Source organism: Hypomesus nipponensis, chromosome 7 (genome assembly GCF_054491055.1).
Source record: "Hypomesus nipponensis isolate SF chromosome 7, ASM5449105v1, whole genome shotgun sequence".
NCBI lineage: Eukaryota > Metazoa > Chordata > Actinopteri > Osmeriformes > Osmeridae > Hypomesus > Hypomesus nipponensis.
The window spans coordinates 16,460,001-16,475,000 of record NC_140367.1 but is presented as its reverse complement, the minus strand read 5'-3'; the positions used below and the strand labels follow the sequence as shown (position 1 = coordinate 16,475,000).

The following is a 15,000-nucleotide window of genomic DNA, read 5'->3' as shown; positions in this document are numbered from 1 at the left end:
TCATTTTGACACGAGAGAGAGAGAGAGAGAGAGAGAGACCACCTTGCATTGTCAATTGCTAAATCTGTATATGGATAAGTAGCCTATGGTTGTCAACTTATTTCGTACGGCCATACCAGCCTGGCAACGCCCGATCTCGTCTGATCTCGGAAGCTAAGCAGGGTCGGGCCTGGTTAGTACTTGGATGGGAGACCGCCTGGGAATACCAGGTGCTGTATGCTCTTTTGCTCATTCACTTAGAAACTGAAATTTTGCAATATGCACAAGTAGTCCTTCATGAAAGGGGCTGGAAGCTGTTTTCATTTTGACACGAGAGAGAGAGAGAGAGAGAGAGAGACCACCTTGCATTGTCAATTGCCAAATCTGTATATGGATAAGTAGCCTATGGTTGTCAACTTATTTCGTACGGCCATACCAGCCTGGCAACGCCCGATCTCGTCTGATCTCGGAAGCTAAGCAGGGTCGGGCCTGGTTAGTACTTGGATGGGAGACCGCCTGGGAATACCAGGTGCTGTATGCTCTTTTGCTCATTCACTTAGAAACTGAAATCTTGCAATATGCACAAGTAGTCCTTCATGAAAGGGGCTGGAAGCTGTTTTCATTTTGACACGAGAGAGAGAGAGAGAGAGACCACCTTGCATTGTCAATTGCCAAATCTGTATATGGATAAGTAGCCTATGGTTGTCAACTTATTTCGTACGGCCATACCAGCCTGGCAACGCCTGATCTCGGAAGCTAAGCAGGGTCGGGCCTGGTTAGTACTTGGATGGGAGACCGCCTGGGAATACCAGGTGCTGTATGCTCTTTTGCTCATTCACTTAGAAACTGAAATCTTGCAATATGCACAAGTAGTCCTTCATGAAAGGGGCTGGAAGCTGTTTTCATTTTGACACGAGAGAGAGAGAGAGAGAGAGAGAGAGAGAGAGAGAGAGAGACCACCTTGCATTGTCAATTGCTAAATCTGTATATGGATAAGTAGCCTATGGTTGTCAACTTATTTCGTACGGCCATACCAGCCTGGCAACGCCCAATCTCGTCTGATCTCGGAAGCTAAGCAGGGTCGGGCCTGGTTAGTACTTGGATGGGAGACCGCCTGGGAATACCAGGTGCTGTATGCTCTTTTGCTCATTCACTTAGAAACTGAAATCTTGCAATATGCACAAGTAGTCCTTCATGAAAGGGGCTGGAAGCTGTTTTCATTTTGACACGAGAGAGAGAGAGAGAGAGAGACCACCTTGCATTGTCAATTGCCAAATCTGTATATGGATAAGTAGCCTATGGTTGTCAACTTATTTCGTACGGCCATACCAGCCTGGCAACGCCCGATCTCGTCTGATCTCGGAAGCTAAGCAGGGTCGGGCCTGGTTAGTACTTGGATGGGAGACCGCCTGGGAATACCAGGTGCTGTATGCTCTTTTGCTCATTCACTTAGAAACTGAAATCTTGCAATATGCACAAGTAGTCCTTCATGAAAGGGGCTGGAAGCTGTTTTCATTTTGACACGAGAGAGAGAGAGAGAGAGAGAGAGAGAGACGACCTTGCATTGTCAATTGCTAAATCTGCATATGGATAAGTAGCCTATGGTTGTCAACTTATTTCGTACGGCCATACCAGCCTGGCAACGCCTGATCTCGGAAGCTAAGCAGGGTCGGGCCTGGTTAGTACTTGGATGGGAGACCGCCTGGGAATACCAGGTGCTGTATGCTCTTTTGCTCATTCACTTAGAAACTGAAATCTTGCAATATGCACAAGTAGTCCTTCATGAAAGGGGCTGGAAGCTGTTTTCATTTTGACACGAGAGAGAGAGAGAGAGAGAGACCACCTTGCATTGTCAATTGCTAAATCTGTATATGGATAAGTAGCCTATGGTTGTCAACTTATTTCGTACGGCCATACCAGCCTGGCAACGCCCGATCTCGTCTGATCTCGGAAGCTAAGCAGGGTCGGGCCTGGTTAGTACTTGGATGGGAGACCGCCTGGGAATACCAGGTGCTGTATGCTCTTTTGCTCATTCACTTAGAAACTGAAATCTTGCAATATGCACAAGTAGTCCTTCATGAAAGGGGCTGGAAGCTGTTTTCATTTTGACACGAGAGAGAGAGAGAGAGAGAGACCACCTTGCATTGTCAATTGCTAAATCTGTATATGGATAAGTAGCCTATGGTTGTCAACTTATTTCGTACGGCCATACCAGCCTGGCAACGCCCGATCTCGTCTGATCTCGGAAGCTAAGCAGGGTCGGGCCTGGTTAGTACTTGGATGGGAGACCGCCTGGGAATACCAGGTGCTGTATGCTCTTTTGCTCATTCACTTAGAAACCGAAATCTTGCAATATGCACAAGTAGTCCTTCATGAAAGGGGCTGGAAGCTGTTTTCATTTTGACACGAGAGAGAGAGAGAGAGAGAGAGAGACCACCTTGCATTGTCAATTGCCAAATCTGTATATGGATAAGTAGCCTATGGTTGTCAACTTATTTCGTACGGCCATACCAGCCTGGCAACGCCCGATCTCGTCTGATCTCGGAAGCTAAGCAGGGTCGGGCCTGGTTAGTACTTGGATGGGAGACCGCCTGGGAATACCAGGTGCTGTATGCTCTTTTGCTCATTCACTTAGAAACTGAAATCTTGCAATATGCACAAGTAGTCCTTCATGAAAGGGGCTGGAAGCTGTTTTCATTTTGACACGAGAGAGAGAGAGAGAGAGAGACCACCTTGCATTGTCAATTGCCAAATCTGTATATGGATAAGTAGCCTATGGTTGTCAACTTATTTCGTACGGCCATACCAGCCTGGCAACGCCCGATCTCGTCTGATCTCGGAAGCTAAGCAGGGTCGGGCCTGGTTAGTACTTGGATGGGAGACCGCCTGGGAATACCAGGTGCTGTATGATCTTTTGCTCATTCACTTAGAAACTGAAATCTTGCAATATGCACAAGTAGTCCTTCATGAAAGGGGCTGGAAGCTGTTTTCATTTTGACACGAGAGAGAGAGAGAGAGAGAGAGAGAGAGAGAGACCACCTTGCATTGTCAATTGCTAAATCTGTATATGGATAAGTAGCCTATGGTTGTCAACTTATTTTGTACGGCCATACCAGCCTGGCAACGCCCGATCTCGTCTGATCTCGGAAGCTAAGCAGGGTCGGGCCTGGTTAGTACTTGGATGGGAGACCGCCTGGGAATACCAGGTGCTGTATGCTCTTTTGCTCATTCACTTAGAAACTGAAATCTTGCAATATGCACAAGTAGTCCTTCATGAAAGGGGCTGGAAGCTGTTTTCATTTTGACACGAGAGAGAGAGAGAGAGAGAGACCACCTTGCATTGTCAATTGCTAAATCTGTATATGGATAAGTAGCCTATGGTTGTCAACTTATTTCGTACGGCCATACCAGCCTGGCAACGCCTGATCTCGTCTGATCTCGGAAGCTAAGCAGGGTCGGGCCTGGTTAGTACTTGGATGGGAGACCGCCTGGGAATACCAGGTGCTGTATGCTCTTTTGCTCATTCACTTAGAAACTGAAATCTTGCAATATGCACAAGTAGTCCTTCATGAAAGGGGCTGGAAGCTGTTTTCATTTTGACACGAGAGAGAGAGAGAGAGAGAGAGAGAGAGACTACCTTGCATTGTCAATTGCTAAATCTGTATATGGATAAGTAGCCTATGGTTGTCAACTTATTTCGTACGGCCATACCAGCCTGGCAACGCCCGATCTCGTCTGATCTCGGAAGCTAAGCAGGGTCGGGCCTGGTTAGTACTTGGATGGGAGACCGCCTGGGAATACCAGGTGCTGTATGCTCTTTTGCTCATTCACTTAGAAACTGAAATCTTGCAATATGCACAAGTAGTCCTTCATAAAAGGGGCTGGAAGCTGTTTTCATTTTGACACGAGAGAGAGAGAGAGAGAGAGAGACTACCTTGCATTGTCAATTGCTAAATCTGTATATGGATAAGTAGCCTATGGTTGTCAACTTATTTCGTACGGCCATACCAGCCTGGCAACGCCCGATCTCGTCTGATCTCGGAAGCTAAGCAGGGTCGGGCCTGGTTAGTACTTGGATGGGAGACCGCCTGGGAATACCAGGTGCTGTATGCTCTTTTGCTCATTCACTTAGAAACTGAAATCTTGCAATATGCACAAGTAGTCCTTCATGAAAGGGGCTGGAAGCTGTTTTCATTTTGACACGAGAGAGAGAGAGAGAGAGAAAGAGACCACCTTGCATTGTCAATTGCTAAATCTGTATATGGATAAGTAGCCTATGGTTGTCAACTTATTTCGTACGGCCATACCAGCCTGGCAACGCCCGATCTCGTCTGATCTCGGAAGCTAAGCAGGGTCGGGCCTGGTTAGTACTTGGATGGGAGACCGCCTGGGAATACCAGGTGCTGTATGCTCTTTTGCTCATTCACTTAGAAACTGAAATCTTGCAATATGCACAAGTAGTCCTTCATGAAAGGGGCTGGAAGCTGTTTTCATTTTGACACGAGAGAGAGAGAGAGAGAGAGAGACCACCTTGCATTGTCAATTGCTAAATCTGTATATGGATAAGTAGCCTATGGTTGTCAACTTATTTCGTACGGCCATACCAGCCTGGCAACGCCCGATCTCGTCTGATCTCGGAAGCTAAGCAGGGTCGGGCCTGGTTAGTACTTGGATGGGAGACAGCCTGGGAATACCAGGTGCTGTATGCTCTTTTGCTCATTCACTTAGAAACTGAAATCTTGCAATATGCACAAGTAGTCCTTCTTGAAAGGGGCTGGAAGCTGTTTTCATTTTGACACGAGAGAGAGAGAGAGAGAGAGACCACCTTGCATTGTCAATTGCCAAATCTGTATATGGATAAGTAGCCTATGGTTGTCAACTTATTGCGTACGGCCATACCAGCCTGGCAACGCCCGATCTCGTCTGATCTCGGAAGCTAAGCAGGGTCGGGCCTGGTTAGTACTTGGATGGGAGACCGCCTGGGAATACCAGGTGCTGTATGCTCTTTTGCTCATTCACTTAGAAACTGACATCTTGCAATATGCACAAGTAGTCCTTCTTGAAAGGGGCTGGAAGCTGTTTTCATTTTGACACGAGAGAGAGAGAGAGAGAGAGAGCTAAGCAGGGTCGGGCCTGGTTAGTACTTGGATGGGAGACCGCCTGGGAATACCAAGTGCTGTATGCTCTTTTGCTCATTCACTTAGAAACTGAAATCTTGCAATATGCACAAGTAGTCCTACATGAAAGGGGCTGGAAGCTGTTTTCATTTTGACACGAGAGAGAGAGACCACCTTGCATTGTCAATTGCCAAATCTGTATATGGATAAGTAGCCTATGGTTGTCAACTTATTTCGTACGGCCATACCAGCCTGGCAACGCCTGATCTCGGAAGCTAAGCAGGGTCGGGCCTGGTTAGTACTTGGATGGGAGACCGCCTGGGAATACCAGGTGCTGTATGCTCTTTTGCTCATTCACTTAGAAACTGAAATCTTGCAATATGCACAAGTAGTCCTTCATGAAAGGGGCTGGAAGCTGTTTTCATTTTGACACGAGAGAGAGAGAGAGAGAGAGACCACCTTGCATTGTCAATTGCTAAATCTGTATATGGATAGGTAGCCTATGGTTGTCAACTTATTTCGTATGGCCATACCAGCCTGGCAACGCCTGATCTCGGAAGCTAAGCAGGGTCGGGCCTGGTTAGTACTTGGATGGGAGACCGCCTGGGAATACCAGGTGCTGTATGCTCTTTTGCTCATTCACTTAGAAACTGAAATCTTGCAATATGCACAAGTAGTCCTTCATGAAAGGGGCTGGAAGCTGTTTTCATTTTGACACGAGAGAGAGAGAGAGACCACCTTGCATTGTCAATTGCTAAATCTGTATATGGATAAGTAGCCTATGGTTGTCAACTTATTTCGTACGGCCATACCAGCCTGGCAACGCCCGATCTCGTCTGATCTCGGAAGCTAAGCAGGGTCGGGCCTGGTTAGTACTTGGATGGGAGACCGCCTGGGAATACCAGGTGCTGTATGCTCTTTTGCTCATTCACTTAGAAACTGAAATCTTGCAATATGCACAAGTAGTCCTTCATAAAAGGGGCTGGAAGCTGTTTTCATTTTGACACGAGAGAGAGAGAGAGAGACCACCTTGCATTGTCAATTGCTAAATCTGTATATGGATAAGTAGCCTATGGTTGTCAACTTATTTCGTACGGCCATACCAGCCTGGCAACGCCCAATCTCGTCTGATCTCGGAAGCTAAGCAGGGTCGGGCCTGGTTAGTACTTGGATGGGAGACCGCCTGGGAATACCAGGTGCTGTATGCTCTTTTGCTCATTCACTTAGAAACTGACATCTTGCAATATGCACAAGTAGTCCTTCTTGAAAGGGGCTGGAAGCTGTTTTCATTTTGACACGAGAGAGAGAGAGAGAGAGAGACCACCTTGCATTGTCAATTGCCAAATCTGTATATGGATAAGTAGCCTATGGTTGTCAACTTATTTCGTACGGCCATACCAGCCTGGCAACGCCCGATCTCGTCTGATCTCGGAAGCTAAGCAGGGTCGGGCCTGGTTAGTACTTGGATGGGAGACCGCCTGGGAATACCAGGTGCTGTATGCTCTTTTGCTCATTCACTTAGAAACTGAAATCTTGCAATATGCACAAGTAGTCCTTCATGAAAGGGGCTGGAAGCTGTTTTCATTTTGACACGAGAGAGAGAGAGAGAGAGAGAGAGAGAGAGAGAGAGAGACCACCTTGCATTGTCAATTGCTAAATCTGTATATGGATAGGTAGCCTATGGTTGTCAACTTATTTCGTATGGCCATACCAGCCTGGCAACGCCTGATCTCGGAAGCTAAGCAGGGTCGGGCCTGGTTAGTACTTGGATGGGAGACCGCCTGGGAATACCAGGTGCTGTATGCTCTTTTGCTCATTCACTTAGAAACTGAAATCTTGCAATATGCACAAGTAGTCCTTCATGAAAGGGGCTGGAAGCTGTTTTCATTTTGACACGAGAGAGAGAGAGACCACCTTGCATTGTCAATTGCTAAATCTGTATATGGATAAGTAGCCTATGGTTGTCAACTTATTTCGTACGGCCATACCAGCCTGGCAACGCCCGATCTCGTCTGATCTCGGAAGCTAAGCAGGGTCGGGCCTGGTTAGTACTTGGATGGGAGACCGCCTGGGAATACCAGGTGCTGTATGCTCTTTTGCTCATTCACTTAGAAACTGAAATCTTGCAATATGCACAAGTAGTCCTTCATGAAATGGGCTGGAAGCTGTTTTCATTTTGACACGGGAGAGAGAGAGAGAGAGAGAGAGAGAGAGACCACCTTGCATTGTCAATTGCTAAATCTGTATATGGATAAGTAGCCTATGGTTGTCAACTTATTTCGTACGGCCATACCAGCCTGGCAACGCCCGATCTCGTCTGATCTCGGAAGCTAAGCAGGGTCGGGCCTGGTTAGTACTTGGATGGGAGACCGCCTGGGAATACCAGGTGCTGTATGCTCTTTTGCTCATTCACTTAGAAACTGAAATCTTGCAATATGCACAAGTAGTCCTTCATAAAAGGGGCTGGAAGCTGTTTTCATTTTGACACGAGAGAGAGAGAGAGAGACCACCTTGCATTGTCAATTGCTAAATCTGTATATGGATAAGTAGCCTATGGTTGTCAACTTATTTCGTACGGCCATACCAGCCTGGCAACGCCCAATCTCGTCTGATCTCGGAAGCTAAGCAGGGTCGGGCCTGGTTAGTACTTGGATGGGAGACCGCCTGGGAATACCAGGTGCTGTATGCTCTTTTGCTCATTCACTTAGAAACTGACATCTTGCAATATGCACAAGTAGTCCTTCTTGAAAGGGGCTGGAAGCTGTTTTCATTTTGACACGAGAGAGAGAGAGAGAGAGAGAGAGACCACCTTGCATTGTCAATTGCCAAATCTGTATATGGATAAGTAGCCTATGGTTGTCAACTTATTTCGTACGGCCATACCAGCCTGGCAACGCCCGATCTCGTCTGATCTCGGAAGCTAAGCAGGGTCGGGCCTGGTTAGTACTTGGATGGGAGACCGCCTGGGAATACCAGGTGCTGTATGCTCTTTTGCTCATTCACTTAGAAACTGAAATCTTGCAATATGCACAAGTAGTCCTTCATGAAATGGGCTGGAAGCTGTTTTCATTTTGACACGGGAGAGAGAGAGAGAGAGAGAGAGAGACCACCTTGCATTGTCAATTGCTAAATCTGTATATGGATAAGTAGCCTATGGTTGTCAACTTATTTCGTACGGCCATACCAGCCTGGCAACGCCCGATCTCGTCTGATCTCGGAAGCTAAGCAGGGTCGGGCCTGGTTAGTACTTGGATGGGAGACCGCCTGGGAATACCAGGTGCTGTATGCTCTTTTGCTCATTCACTTAGAAACTGACATCTTGCAATATGCACAAGTAGTCCTTCATAAAAGGGGCTGGAAGCTGTTTTCATTTTGACACGAGAGAGAGAGAGAGAGAGAGACCACCTTGCATTGTCAATTGCTAAATCTGTATATGGATAAGTAGCCTATGGTTGTCAACTTATTTCGTACGGCCATACCAGCCTGGCAACGCCCAATCTCGTCTGATCTCGGAAGCTAAGCAGGGTCGGGCCTGGTTAGTACTTGGATGGGAGACCGCCTGGGAATACCAGGTGCTGTATGCTCTTTTGCTCATGCACTTAGAAACTGACATCTTGCAATATGCACAAGTAGTCCTTCTTGAAAGGGGCTGGAAGCTGTTTTCATTTTGACACGAGAGAGAGAGAGAGAGAGAGACCACCTTGCATTGTCAATTGCCAAATCTGTATATGGATAAGTAGCCTATGGTTGTCAACTTATTTCGTACGGCCATACCAGCCTGGCAACGCCCAATCTCGTCTGATCTCGGAAGCTAAGCAGGGTCGGGCCTGGTTAGTACTTGGATGGGAGACCGCCTGGGAATACCAGGTGCTGTATGCTCTTTTGCTCATTCACTTAGAAACTGAAATCTTGCAATATGCACAAGTAGTCCTTCATGAAAGGGGCTGGAAGCTGTTTTCATTTTGACACGAGAGAGAGAGAGAGACCACCTTGCATTGTCAATTGCTAAATCTGTATATGGATAAGTAGCCTATGGTTGTCAACTTATTTTGTACGGCCATACCAGCCTGGCAACGCCCAATCTCGTCTGATCTCGGAAGCTAAGCAGGGTCGGGCCTGGTTAGTACTTGGATGGGAGACCGCCTGGGAATACCAGGTGCTGTATGCTCTTTTGCTCATTCACTTAGAAACTGACATCTTGCAATATGCACAAGTAGTCCTTCTTGAAAGGGGCTGGAAGCTGTTTTCATTTTGACACGAGAGAGAGAGAGAGAGAGAGACCACCTTGCATTGTCAATTGCTAAATCTGTATATGGATAAGTAGCCTATGGTTGTCAACTTATTTCGTACGGCCATACCAGCCTGGCAACGCCCGATCTCGTCTGATCTCGGAAGCTAAGCAGGGTCGGGCCTGGTTAGTACTTGGATGGGAGAACGCCTGGGAATACCAGGTGCTGTATGCTCTTTTGCTCATTCACTTAGAAACTGACATCTTGCAATATGCACAAGTAGTCCTTCATAAAAGGGGCTGGAAGCTGTTTTCATTTTGACACGAGAGAGAGAGAGAGAGAGAGAGAGACCACCTTGCATTGTCAATTGCTAAATCTGTATATGGATAAGTAGCCTATGGTTGTCAACTTATTTCGTACGGCCATACCAGCCTGGCAACGCCCAATCTCGTCTGATCTCGGAAGCTAAGCAGGGTCGGGCCTGGTTAGTACTTGGATGGGAGACCGCCTGGGAATACCAGGTGCTGTATGCTCTTTTGCTCATGCACTTAGAAACTGACATCTTGCAATATGCACAAGTAGTCCTTCTTGAAAGGGGCTGGAAGCTGTTTTCATTTTGACACGAGAGAGAGAGAGAGAGAGAGACCACCTTGCATTGTCAATTGCCAAATCTGTATATGGATAAGTAGCCTATGGTTGTCAACTTATTTCGTACGGCCATACCAGCCTGGCAACGCCCGATCTCGTCTGATCTCGGAAGCTAAGCAGGGTCGGGCCTGGTTAGTACTTGGATGGGAGACCGCCTGGGAATACCAGGTGCTGTATGCTCTTTTGCTCATTCACTTAGAAACTGAAATCTTGCAATATGCACAAGTAGTCCTTCATGAAAGGGGCTGGAAGCTGTTTTCATTTTGACACGAGAGAGAGAGAGAGAGACCACCTTGCATTGTCAATTGCTAAATCTGTATATGGATAAGTAGCCTATGGTTGTCAACTTATTTCGTACGGCCATACCAGCCTGGCAACGCCCAATCTCATCTGATCTCGGAAGCTAAGCAGGGTCGGGCCTGGTTAGTACTTGGATGGGAGACCGCCTGGGAATACCAGGTGCTGTATGCTCTTTTGCTCATTCACTTAGAAACTGACATCTTGCAATATGCACAAGTAGTCCTTCTTGAAAGGGGCTTGAAGCTGTTTTCATTTTGACACGAGAGAGAGAGAGAGAGAGAGAGAGACCACCTTGCATTGTCAATTGCCAAATCTGTATATGGATCAGTAGCCTATGGTTGTCAACTTATTTCGTACGGCCATACCAGCCTGGCAACGCCCGATCTCGTCTGATCTCGGAAGCTAAGCAGGGTCGGGCCTGGTTAGTACTTGGATGGGAGACCGCCTGGGAATACCAGGTGCTGTATGCTCTTTTGCTCATTCACTTAGAAACTGAAATCTTGCAATATGCACAAGTAGTCCTTCATGAAAGGGGCTGGAAGCTGTTTTCATTTTGACACGAGAGAGAGAGAGAGAGAGACCACCTTGCATTGTCAATTGCTAAATCTGTATATGGATAAGTAGCCTATGGTTGTCAACTTATTTCGTACGGCCATACCAGCCTGGCAACGCCCGATCTCGTCTGATCTCGGAAGCTAAGCAGGGTCGGGCCTGGTTAGTACTTGGATGGGAGACCGCCTGGGAATACCAGGTGCTGTATGCTCTTTTGCTCATTCACTTAGAAACTGAAATCTTGCAATATGCACAAGTAGTCCTTCATGAAAGGGGCTGGAAGCTGTTTTCATTTTGACACGAGAGAGAGAGACCACCTTGCATTGTCAATTGCCAAATCTGTATATGGATAAGTAGCCTATGGTTGTCAACTTATTTCGTACGGCCATACCAGCCTGGCAACGCCTGATCTCGGAAGCTAAGCAGGGTCGGGCCTGGTTAGTACTTGGATGGGAGACCGCCTGGGAATACCAGGTGCTGTATGCTCTTTTGCTCATTCACTTAGAAACTGAAATCTTGCAATATGCACAAGTAGTCCTTCATGAAAGGGGCTGGAAGCTGTTTTCATTTTGACACGAGAGAGAGAGAGAGAGAGAGAGAGAGAGAGAGAGACCACCTTGCATTGTCAATTGCTAAATCTGTATATGGATAGGTAGCCTATGGTTGTCAACTTATTTCGTACGGCCATACCAGCCTGGCAACGCCTGATCTCGGAAGCTAAGCAGGGTCGGGCCTGGTTAGTACTTGGATGGGAGACCGCCTGGGAATACCAGGTGCTGTATGCTCTTTTGCTCATTCACTTAGAAACTGAAATCTTGCAATATGCACAAGTAGTCCTTCATGAAAGGGGCTGGAAGCTGTTTTCATTTTGACACGAGAGAGAGAGAGAGAGAGACCACCTTGCATTGTCAATTGCTAAATCTGTATATGGATAAGTAGCCTATGGTTGTCAACTTATTTCGTACGGCCATACCAGCCTGGCAACGCCCGATCTCGTCTGATCTCGGAAGCTAAGCAGGGTCGGGCCTGGTTAGTACTTGGATGGGAGACCGCCTGGGAATACCAGGTGCTGTATGCTCTTTTGCTCATTCACTTAGAAACTGAAATCTTGCAATATGCACAAGTAGTCCTTCATAAAAGGGGCTGGAAGCTGTTTTCATTTTGACACGAGAGAGAGAGAGAGAGACCACCTTGCATTGTCAATTGCTAAATCTGTATATGGATAAGTAGCCTATGGTTGTCAACTTATTTCGTACGGCCATACCAGCCTGGCAACGCCCAATCTCGTCTGATCTCGGAAGCTAAGCAGGGTCGGGCCTGGTTAGTACTTGGATGGGAGACCGCCTGGGAATACCAGGTGCTGTATGCTCTTTTGCTCATTCACTTAGAAACTGACATCTTGCAATATGCACAAGTAGTCCTTCTTGAAAGGGGCTTGAAGCTGTTTTCATTTTGACACGAGAGAGAGAGAGAGAGAGAGAGAGACCACCTTGCATTGTCAATTGCCAAATCTGTATATGGATCAGTAGCCTATGGTTGTCAACTTATTTCGTACGGCCATACCAGCCTGGCAACGCCCGATCTCGTCTGATCTCGGAAGCTAAGCAGGGTCGGGCCTGGTTAGTACTTGGATGGGAGACCGCCTGGGAATACCAGGTGCTGTATGCTCTTTTGCTCATTCACTTAGAAACTGAAATCTTGCAATATGCACAAGTAGTCCTTCATGAAAGGGGCTGGAAGCTGTTTTCATTTTGACACGAGAGAGAGAGAGAGAGAGAGAGAGAGAGACCACCTTGCATTGTCAATTGCTAAATCTGTATATGGATAGGTAGCCTATGGTTGTCAACTTATTTCGTATGGCCATACCAGACTGGCAACGCCTGATCTCGGAAGCTAAGCAGGGTCGGGCCTGGTTAGTACTTGGATGGGAGACCGCCTGGGAATACCAGGTGCTGTATGCTCTTTTGCTCATTCACTTAGAAACTGAAATCTTGCAATATGCACAAGTAGTCCTTCATGAAAGGGGCTGGAAGCTGTTTTCATTTTGACACGAGAGAGAGAGAGAGAGAGACCACCTTGCATTGTCAATTGCTAAATCTGTATATGGATAAGTAGCCTATGGTTGTCAACTTATTTCGTACGGCCATACCAGCCTGGCAACGCCCGATCTCGTCTGATCTCGGAAGATAAGCAGGGTCGGGCCTGGTTAGTACTTGGATGGGAGACCGCCTGGGAATACCAGGTGCTGTATGCTCTTTTGCTCATTCACTTAGAAACTGAAATCTTGCAATATGCACAAGTAGTCCTTCATGAAAGGGGCTGGAAGCTGTTTTCATTTTGACACGAGAGAGAGAGAGAGAGAGAGAGAGACCACCTTGCATTGTCAATTGCTAAATCTGTATATGGATAAGTAGCCTATGGTTGTCAACTTATTTCGTACGGCCATACCAGCCTGGCAACGCCCGATCTCGTCTGATCTCGGAAGATAAGCAGGGTCGGGCCTGGTTAGTACTTGGATGGGAGACCGCCTGGGAATACCAGGTGCTGTATGCTCTTTTGCTCATTCACTTAGAAACTGAAATCTTGCAATATGCACAAGTAGTCCTTCATAAAAGGGGCTGGAAGCTGTTTTCATTTTGACACGAGAGAGAGAGAGAGAGAGAGAGAGACCACCTTGCATTGTCAATTGCTAAATCTGTATATGGATAAGTAGCCTATGGTTGTCAACTTATTTCGTACGGCCATACCAGCCTGGCAACGCCCAATCTCGTCTGATCTCGGAAGCTAAGCAGGGTCGGGCCTGGTTAGTACTTGGATGGGAGACCGCCTGGGAATACCAGGTGCTGTATGCTCTTTTGCTCATTCACTTAGAAACTGAAATCTTGCAATATGCACAAGTAGTCCTTCATGAAAGGGGCTGGAAGCTGTTTTCATTTTGACACGAGAGAGAGAGAGAGAGAGAGACCACCTTGCATTGTCAATTGCTAAATCTGTATATGGATAAGTAGCCTATGGTTGTCAACTTATTTCGTACGGCCATACCAGCCTGGCAACGCCCGATCTCGTCTGATCTCGGAAGCTAAGCAGGGTCGGGCCTGGTTAGTACTTGGATGGGAGACCGCCTGGGAATACCAGGTGCTGTATGCTCTTTTGCTCATTCACTTAGAAACTGAAATCTTGCAATATGCACAAGTAGTCCTTCATGAAAGGGGCTGGAAGCTGTTTTCATTTTGACACGAGAGAGAGAGAGAGAGAGAGAGAGACCACCTTGCATTGTCAATTGCTAAATCTGTATATGGATAAGTAGCCTATGGTTGTCAACTTATTTCGTACGGCCATACCAGCCTGGCAACGCCCGATCTCGTCTGATCTCGGAAGCTAAGCAGGGTCGGGCATGGTTAGTACTTGGATGGGAGACCGCCTGGGAATACCAGGTGCTGTATGCTCTTTTGCTCATTCACTTAGAAACTGAAATCTTGCAATATGCACAAGTAGTCCTTCATGAAAGGGGCTGGAAGCTGTTTTCATTTTGACACGAGAGAGAGAGAGAGAGAGAGAGACTACCTTGCATTGTCAATTGCTAAATCTGTATATGGATAAGTAGCCTATGGTTGTCAACTTATTTCGTACGGCCATACCAGCCTGGCAACGCCCGATCTCGTCTGATCTCGGAAGCTAAGCAGGGTCGGGCCTGGTTAGTACTTGGATGGGAGACCGCCTGGGAATACCAGGTGCTGTATGCTCTTTTGCTCATTCACTTAGAAACTGAAATCTTGCAATATGCACAAGTAGTCCTTCATGAAAGGGGCTGGAAGCTGTTTTCATTTTGACACGAGAGAGAGAGAGAGAGAGAGAGAGACCACCTTGCATTGTCAATTGCTAAATCTGTATATGGATAAGTAGCCTATGGTTGTCAACTTATTTCGTACGGCCATACCAGCCTGGCAACGCCCGATCTCGTCTGATCTCGGAAGCTAAGCAGGGTCGGGCCTGGTTAGTACTTGGATGGGGGAATACCAGGTGCTGTATGCTCTTTTGCTCATTCACTTAGAAATTGACATCTTGCAATATGCACAAGTAGTCCTTCATGAAAGGGGCTGGAAGCTGTTTTCATTTTGACACGAGAGAGAGAGAGAGAGAGAGAGAGAGAGAGACTACCTTGCATTGTCAATTGC

At 47.0% G+C, this 15,000-nt stretch overlaps 29 non-coding genes and 21 pseudogenes across 29 annotated transcripts; all 50 read left to right on the top strand.

Annotated features, from left to right (window-relative positions):
* The first annotated feature begins 102 nt into the window (after positions 1 to 102).
* LOC146278738 (5S ribosomal RNA) lies at positions 103 to 221 on the top strand. Its single transcript, XR_014762904.1, has one exon. It is a non-coding gene; the product is annotated as a 5S ribosomal RNA (ribosomal RNA).
* A 180-nt stretch (positions 222 to 401) lies between these two features.
* On the top strand, positions 402 to 520 carry LOC146278737 (5S ribosomal RNA). The gene has a single exon (XR_014762903.1). It is a non-coding gene; the product is annotated as a 5S ribosomal RNA (ribosomal RNA).
* A 174-nt stretch (positions 521 to 694) lies between these two features.
* Positions 695 to 803, top strand: LOC146278736 (5S ribosomal RNA; annotated as a pseudogene).
* Positions 804 to 999: 196 nt separating this feature from the next.
* LOC146278735 (5S ribosomal RNA) lies at positions 1,000 to 1,118 on the top strand (annotated as a pseudogene).
* Positions 1,119 to 1,294: 176 nt separating this feature from the next.
* Positions 1,295 to 1,413, top strand: LOC146278734 (5S ribosomal RNA). The gene has a single exon (XR_014762901.1). It is a non-coding gene; the product is annotated as a 5S ribosomal RNA (ribosomal RNA).
* A 184-nt stretch (positions 1,414 to 1,597) lies between these two features.
* LOC146278733 (5S ribosomal RNA) lies at positions 1,598 to 1,706 on the top strand (annotated as a pseudogene).
* A 176-nt stretch (positions 1,707 to 1,882) lies between these two features.
* On the top strand, positions 1,883 to 2,001 carry LOC146278732 (5S ribosomal RNA). The gene has a single exon (XR_014762900.1). It is a non-coding gene; the product is annotated as a 5S ribosomal RNA (ribosomal RNA).
* Positions 2,002 to 2,177: 176 nt separating this feature from the next.
* Positions 2,178 to 2,296, top strand: LOC146278731 (5S ribosomal RNA). Its single transcript, XR_014762899.1, has one exon. It is a non-coding gene; the product is annotated as a 5S ribosomal RNA (ribosomal RNA).
* A 180-nt stretch (positions 2,297 to 2,476) lies between these two features.
* On the top strand, positions 2,477 to 2,595 carry LOC146278730 (5S ribosomal RNA). The gene has a single exon (XR_014762898.1). It is a non-coding gene; the product is annotated as a 5S ribosomal RNA (ribosomal RNA).
* A 176-nt stretch (positions 2,596 to 2,771) lies between these two features.
* On the top strand, positions 2,772 to 2,890 carry LOC146278729 (5S ribosomal RNA). Its single transcript, XR_014762930.1, has one exon. It is a non-coding gene; the product is annotated as a 5S ribosomal RNA (ribosomal RNA).
* A 188-nt stretch (positions 2,891 to 3,078) lies between these two features.
* On the top strand, positions 3,079 to 3,197 carry LOC146278728 (5S ribosomal RNA). The gene has a single exon (XR_014764572.1). It is a non-coding gene; the product is annotated as a 5S ribosomal RNA (ribosomal RNA).
* A 176-nt stretch (positions 3,198 to 3,373) lies between these two features.
* On the top strand, positions 3,374 to 3,492 carry LOC146278727 (5S ribosomal RNA). Its single transcript, XR_014764799.1, has one exon. It is a non-coding gene; the product is annotated as a 5S ribosomal RNA (ribosomal RNA).
* A 184-nt stretch (positions 3,493 to 3,676) lies between these two features.
* On the top strand, positions 3,677 to 3,795 carry LOC146278726 (5S ribosomal RNA). Its single transcript, XR_014762897.1, has one exon. It is a non-coding gene; the product is annotated as a 5S ribosomal RNA (ribosomal RNA).
* Positions 3,796 to 3,973: 178 nt separating this feature from the next.
* Positions 3,974 to 4,092, top strand: LOC146278725 (5S ribosomal RNA). The gene has a single exon (XR_014762896.1). It is a non-coding gene; the product is annotated as a 5S ribosomal RNA (ribosomal RNA).
* A 180-nt stretch (positions 4,093 to 4,272) lies between these two features.
* Positions 4,273 to 4,391, top strand: LOC146278724 (5S ribosomal RNA). The gene has a single exon (XR_014762895.1). It is a non-coding gene; the product is annotated as a 5S ribosomal RNA (ribosomal RNA).
* Positions 4,392 to 4,569: 178 nt separating this feature from the next.
* On the top strand, positions 4,570 to 4,688 carry LOC146278723 (5S ribosomal RNA; annotated as a pseudogene).
* A 176-nt stretch (positions 4,689 to 4,864) lies between these two features.
* Positions 4,865 to 4,983, top strand: LOC146278722 (5S ribosomal RNA). The gene has a single exon (XR_014766162.1). It is a non-coding gene; the product is annotated as a 5S ribosomal RNA (ribosomal RNA).
* A 347-nt stretch (positions 4,984 to 5,330) lies between these two features.
* Positions 5,331 to 5,439, top strand: LOC146278721 (5S ribosomal RNA; annotated as a pseudogene).
* A 176-nt stretch (positions 5,440 to 5,615) lies between these two features.
* LOC146278720 (5S ribosomal RNA) lies at positions 5,616 to 5,724 on the top strand (annotated as a pseudogene).
* A 170-nt stretch (positions 5,725 to 5,894) lies between these two features.
* On the top strand, positions 5,895 to 6,013 carry LOC146278719 (5S ribosomal RNA). Its single transcript, XR_014762894.1, has one exon. It is a non-coding gene; the product is annotated as a 5S ribosomal RNA (ribosomal RNA).
* A 172-nt stretch (positions 6,014 to 6,185) lies between these two features.
* Positions 6,186 to 6,304, top strand: LOC146278718 (5S ribosomal RNA; annotated as a pseudogene).
* Positions 6,305 to 6,480: 176 nt separating this feature from the next.
* Positions 6,481 to 6,599, top strand: LOC146278717 (5S ribosomal RNA). Its single transcript, XR_014762893.1, has one exon. It is a non-coding gene; the product is annotated as a 5S ribosomal RNA (ribosomal RNA).
* A 194-nt stretch (positions 6,600 to 6,793) lies between these two features.
* Positions 6,794 to 6,902, top strand: LOC146278716 (5S ribosomal RNA; annotated as a pseudogene).
* A 168-nt stretch (positions 6,903 to 7,070) lies between these two features.
* Positions 7,071 to 7,189, top strand: LOC146278715 (5S ribosomal RNA). The gene has a single exon (XR_014762892.1). It is a non-coding gene; the product is annotated as a 5S ribosomal RNA (ribosomal RNA).
* Positions 7,190 to 7,375: 186 nt separating this feature from the next.
* LOC146278714 (5S ribosomal RNA) lies at positions 7,376 to 7,494 on the top strand. Its single transcript, XR_014762890.1, has one exon. It is a non-coding gene; the product is annotated as a 5S ribosomal RNA (ribosomal RNA).
* Positions 7,495 to 7,666: 172 nt separating this feature from the next.
* Positions 7,667 to 7,785, top strand: LOC146278713 (5S ribosomal RNA; annotated as a pseudogene).
* Positions 7,786 to 7,965: 180 nt separating this feature from the next.
* Positions 7,966 to 8,084, top strand: LOC146278712 (5S ribosomal RNA). Its single transcript, XR_014762889.1, has one exon. It is a non-coding gene; the product is annotated as a 5S ribosomal RNA (ribosomal RNA).
* A 182-nt stretch (positions 8,085 to 8,266) lies between these two features.
* LOC146278711 (5S ribosomal RNA) lies at positions 8,267 to 8,385 on the top strand. Its single transcript, XR_014762888.1, has one exon. It is a non-coding gene; the product is annotated as a 5S ribosomal RNA (ribosomal RNA).
* A 176-nt stretch (positions 8,386 to 8,561) lies between these two features.
* On the top strand, positions 8,562 to 8,680 carry LOC146278710 (5S ribosomal RNA; annotated as a pseudogene).
* Positions 8,681 to 8,856: 176 nt separating this feature from the next.
* On the top strand, positions 8,857 to 8,975 carry LOC146278709 (5S ribosomal RNA; annotated as a pseudogene).
* A 170-nt stretch (positions 8,976 to 9,145) lies between these two features.
* LOC146278708 (5S ribosomal RNA) lies at positions 9,146 to 9,264 on the top strand (annotated as a pseudogene).
* Positions 9,265 to 9,440: 176 nt separating this feature from the next.
* Positions 9,441 to 9,559, top strand: LOC146278707 (5S ribosomal RNA; annotated as a pseudogene).
* A 180-nt stretch (positions 9,560 to 9,739) lies between these two features.
* On the top strand, positions 9,740 to 9,858 carry LOC146278706 (5S ribosomal RNA; annotated as a pseudogene).
* A 176-nt stretch (positions 9,859 to 10,034) lies between these two features.
* On the top strand, positions 10,035 to 10,153 carry LOC146278705 (5S ribosomal RNA). Its single transcript, XR_014762887.1, has one exon. It is a non-coding gene; the product is annotated as a 5S ribosomal RNA (ribosomal RNA).
* Positions 10,154 to 10,325: 172 nt separating this feature from the next.
* Positions 10,326 to 10,444, top strand: LOC146278704 (5S ribosomal RNA). Its single transcript, XR_014765951.1, has one exon. It is a non-coding gene; the product is annotated as a 5S ribosomal RNA (ribosomal RNA).
* A 180-nt stretch (positions 10,445 to 10,624) lies between these two features.
* On the top strand, positions 10,625 to 10,743 carry LOC146278703 (5S ribosomal RNA). The gene has a single exon (XR_014762886.1). It is a non-coding gene; the product is annotated as a 5S ribosomal RNA (ribosomal RNA).
* A 174-nt stretch (positions 10,744 to 10,917) lies between these two features.
* LOC146278702 (5S ribosomal RNA) lies at positions 10,918 to 11,036 on the top strand. Its single transcript, XR_014762885.1, has one exon. It is a non-coding gene; the product is annotated as a 5S ribosomal RNA (ribosomal RNA).
* A 166-nt stretch (positions 11,037 to 11,202) lies between these two features.
* Positions 11,203 to 11,311, top strand: LOC146278701 (5S ribosomal RNA; annotated as a pseudogene).
* A 190-nt stretch (positions 11,312 to 11,501) lies between these two features.
* LOC146278700 (5S ribosomal RNA) lies at positions 11,502 to 11,610 on the top strand (annotated as a pseudogene).
* A 174-nt stretch (positions 11,611 to 11,784) lies between these two features.
* Positions 11,785 to 11,903, top strand: LOC146278699 (5S ribosomal RNA). The gene has a single exon (XR_014762884.1). It is a non-coding gene; the product is annotated as a 5S ribosomal RNA (ribosomal RNA).
* Positions 11,904 to 12,075: 172 nt separating this feature from the next.
* LOC146278698 (5S ribosomal RNA) lies at positions 12,076 to 12,194 on the top strand (annotated as a pseudogene).
* Positions 12,195 to 12,374: 180 nt separating this feature from the next.
* LOC146278697 (5S ribosomal RNA) lies at positions 12,375 to 12,493 on the top strand. The gene has a single exon (XR_014762883.1). It is a non-coding gene; the product is annotated as a 5S ribosomal RNA (ribosomal RNA).
* A 184-nt stretch (positions 12,494 to 12,677) lies between these two features.
* LOC146278696 (5S ribosomal RNA) lies at positions 12,678 to 12,786 on the top strand (annotated as a pseudogene).
* Positions 12,787 to 12,960: 174 nt separating this feature from the next.
* On the top strand, positions 12,961 to 13,079 carry LOC146278695 (5S ribosomal RNA). The gene has a single exon (XR_014764459.1). It is a non-coding gene; the product is annotated as a 5S ribosomal RNA (ribosomal RNA).
* Positions 13,080 to 13,259: 180 nt separating this feature from the next.
* Positions 13,260 to 13,378, top strand: LOC146278694 (5S ribosomal RNA). Its single transcript, XR_014764458.1, has one exon. It is a non-coding gene; the product is annotated as a 5S ribosomal RNA (ribosomal RNA).
* A 180-nt stretch (positions 13,379 to 13,558) lies between these two features.
* LOC146278693 (5S ribosomal RNA) lies at positions 13,559 to 13,677 on the top strand (annotated as a pseudogene).
* Positions 13,678 to 13,853: 176 nt separating this feature from the next.
* On the top strand, positions 13,854 to 13,972 carry LOC146278692 (5S ribosomal RNA). Its single transcript, XR_014762882.1, has one exon. It is a non-coding gene; the product is annotated as a 5S ribosomal RNA (ribosomal RNA).
* Positions 13,973 to 14,152: 180 nt separating this feature from the next.
* On the top strand, positions 14,153 to 14,271 carry LOC146278691 (5S ribosomal RNA; annotated as a pseudogene).
* A 178-nt stretch (positions 14,272 to 14,449) lies between these two features.
* Positions 14,450 to 14,568, top strand: LOC146278690 (5S ribosomal RNA). Its single transcript, XR_014762881.1, has one exon. It is a non-coding gene; the product is annotated as a 5S ribosomal RNA (ribosomal RNA).
* A 180-nt stretch (positions 14,569 to 14,748) lies between these two features.
* Positions 14,749 to 14,857, top strand: LOC146278689 (5S ribosomal RNA; annotated as a pseudogene).
* Positions 14,858 to 15,000: the final 143 nt, after the last annotated feature.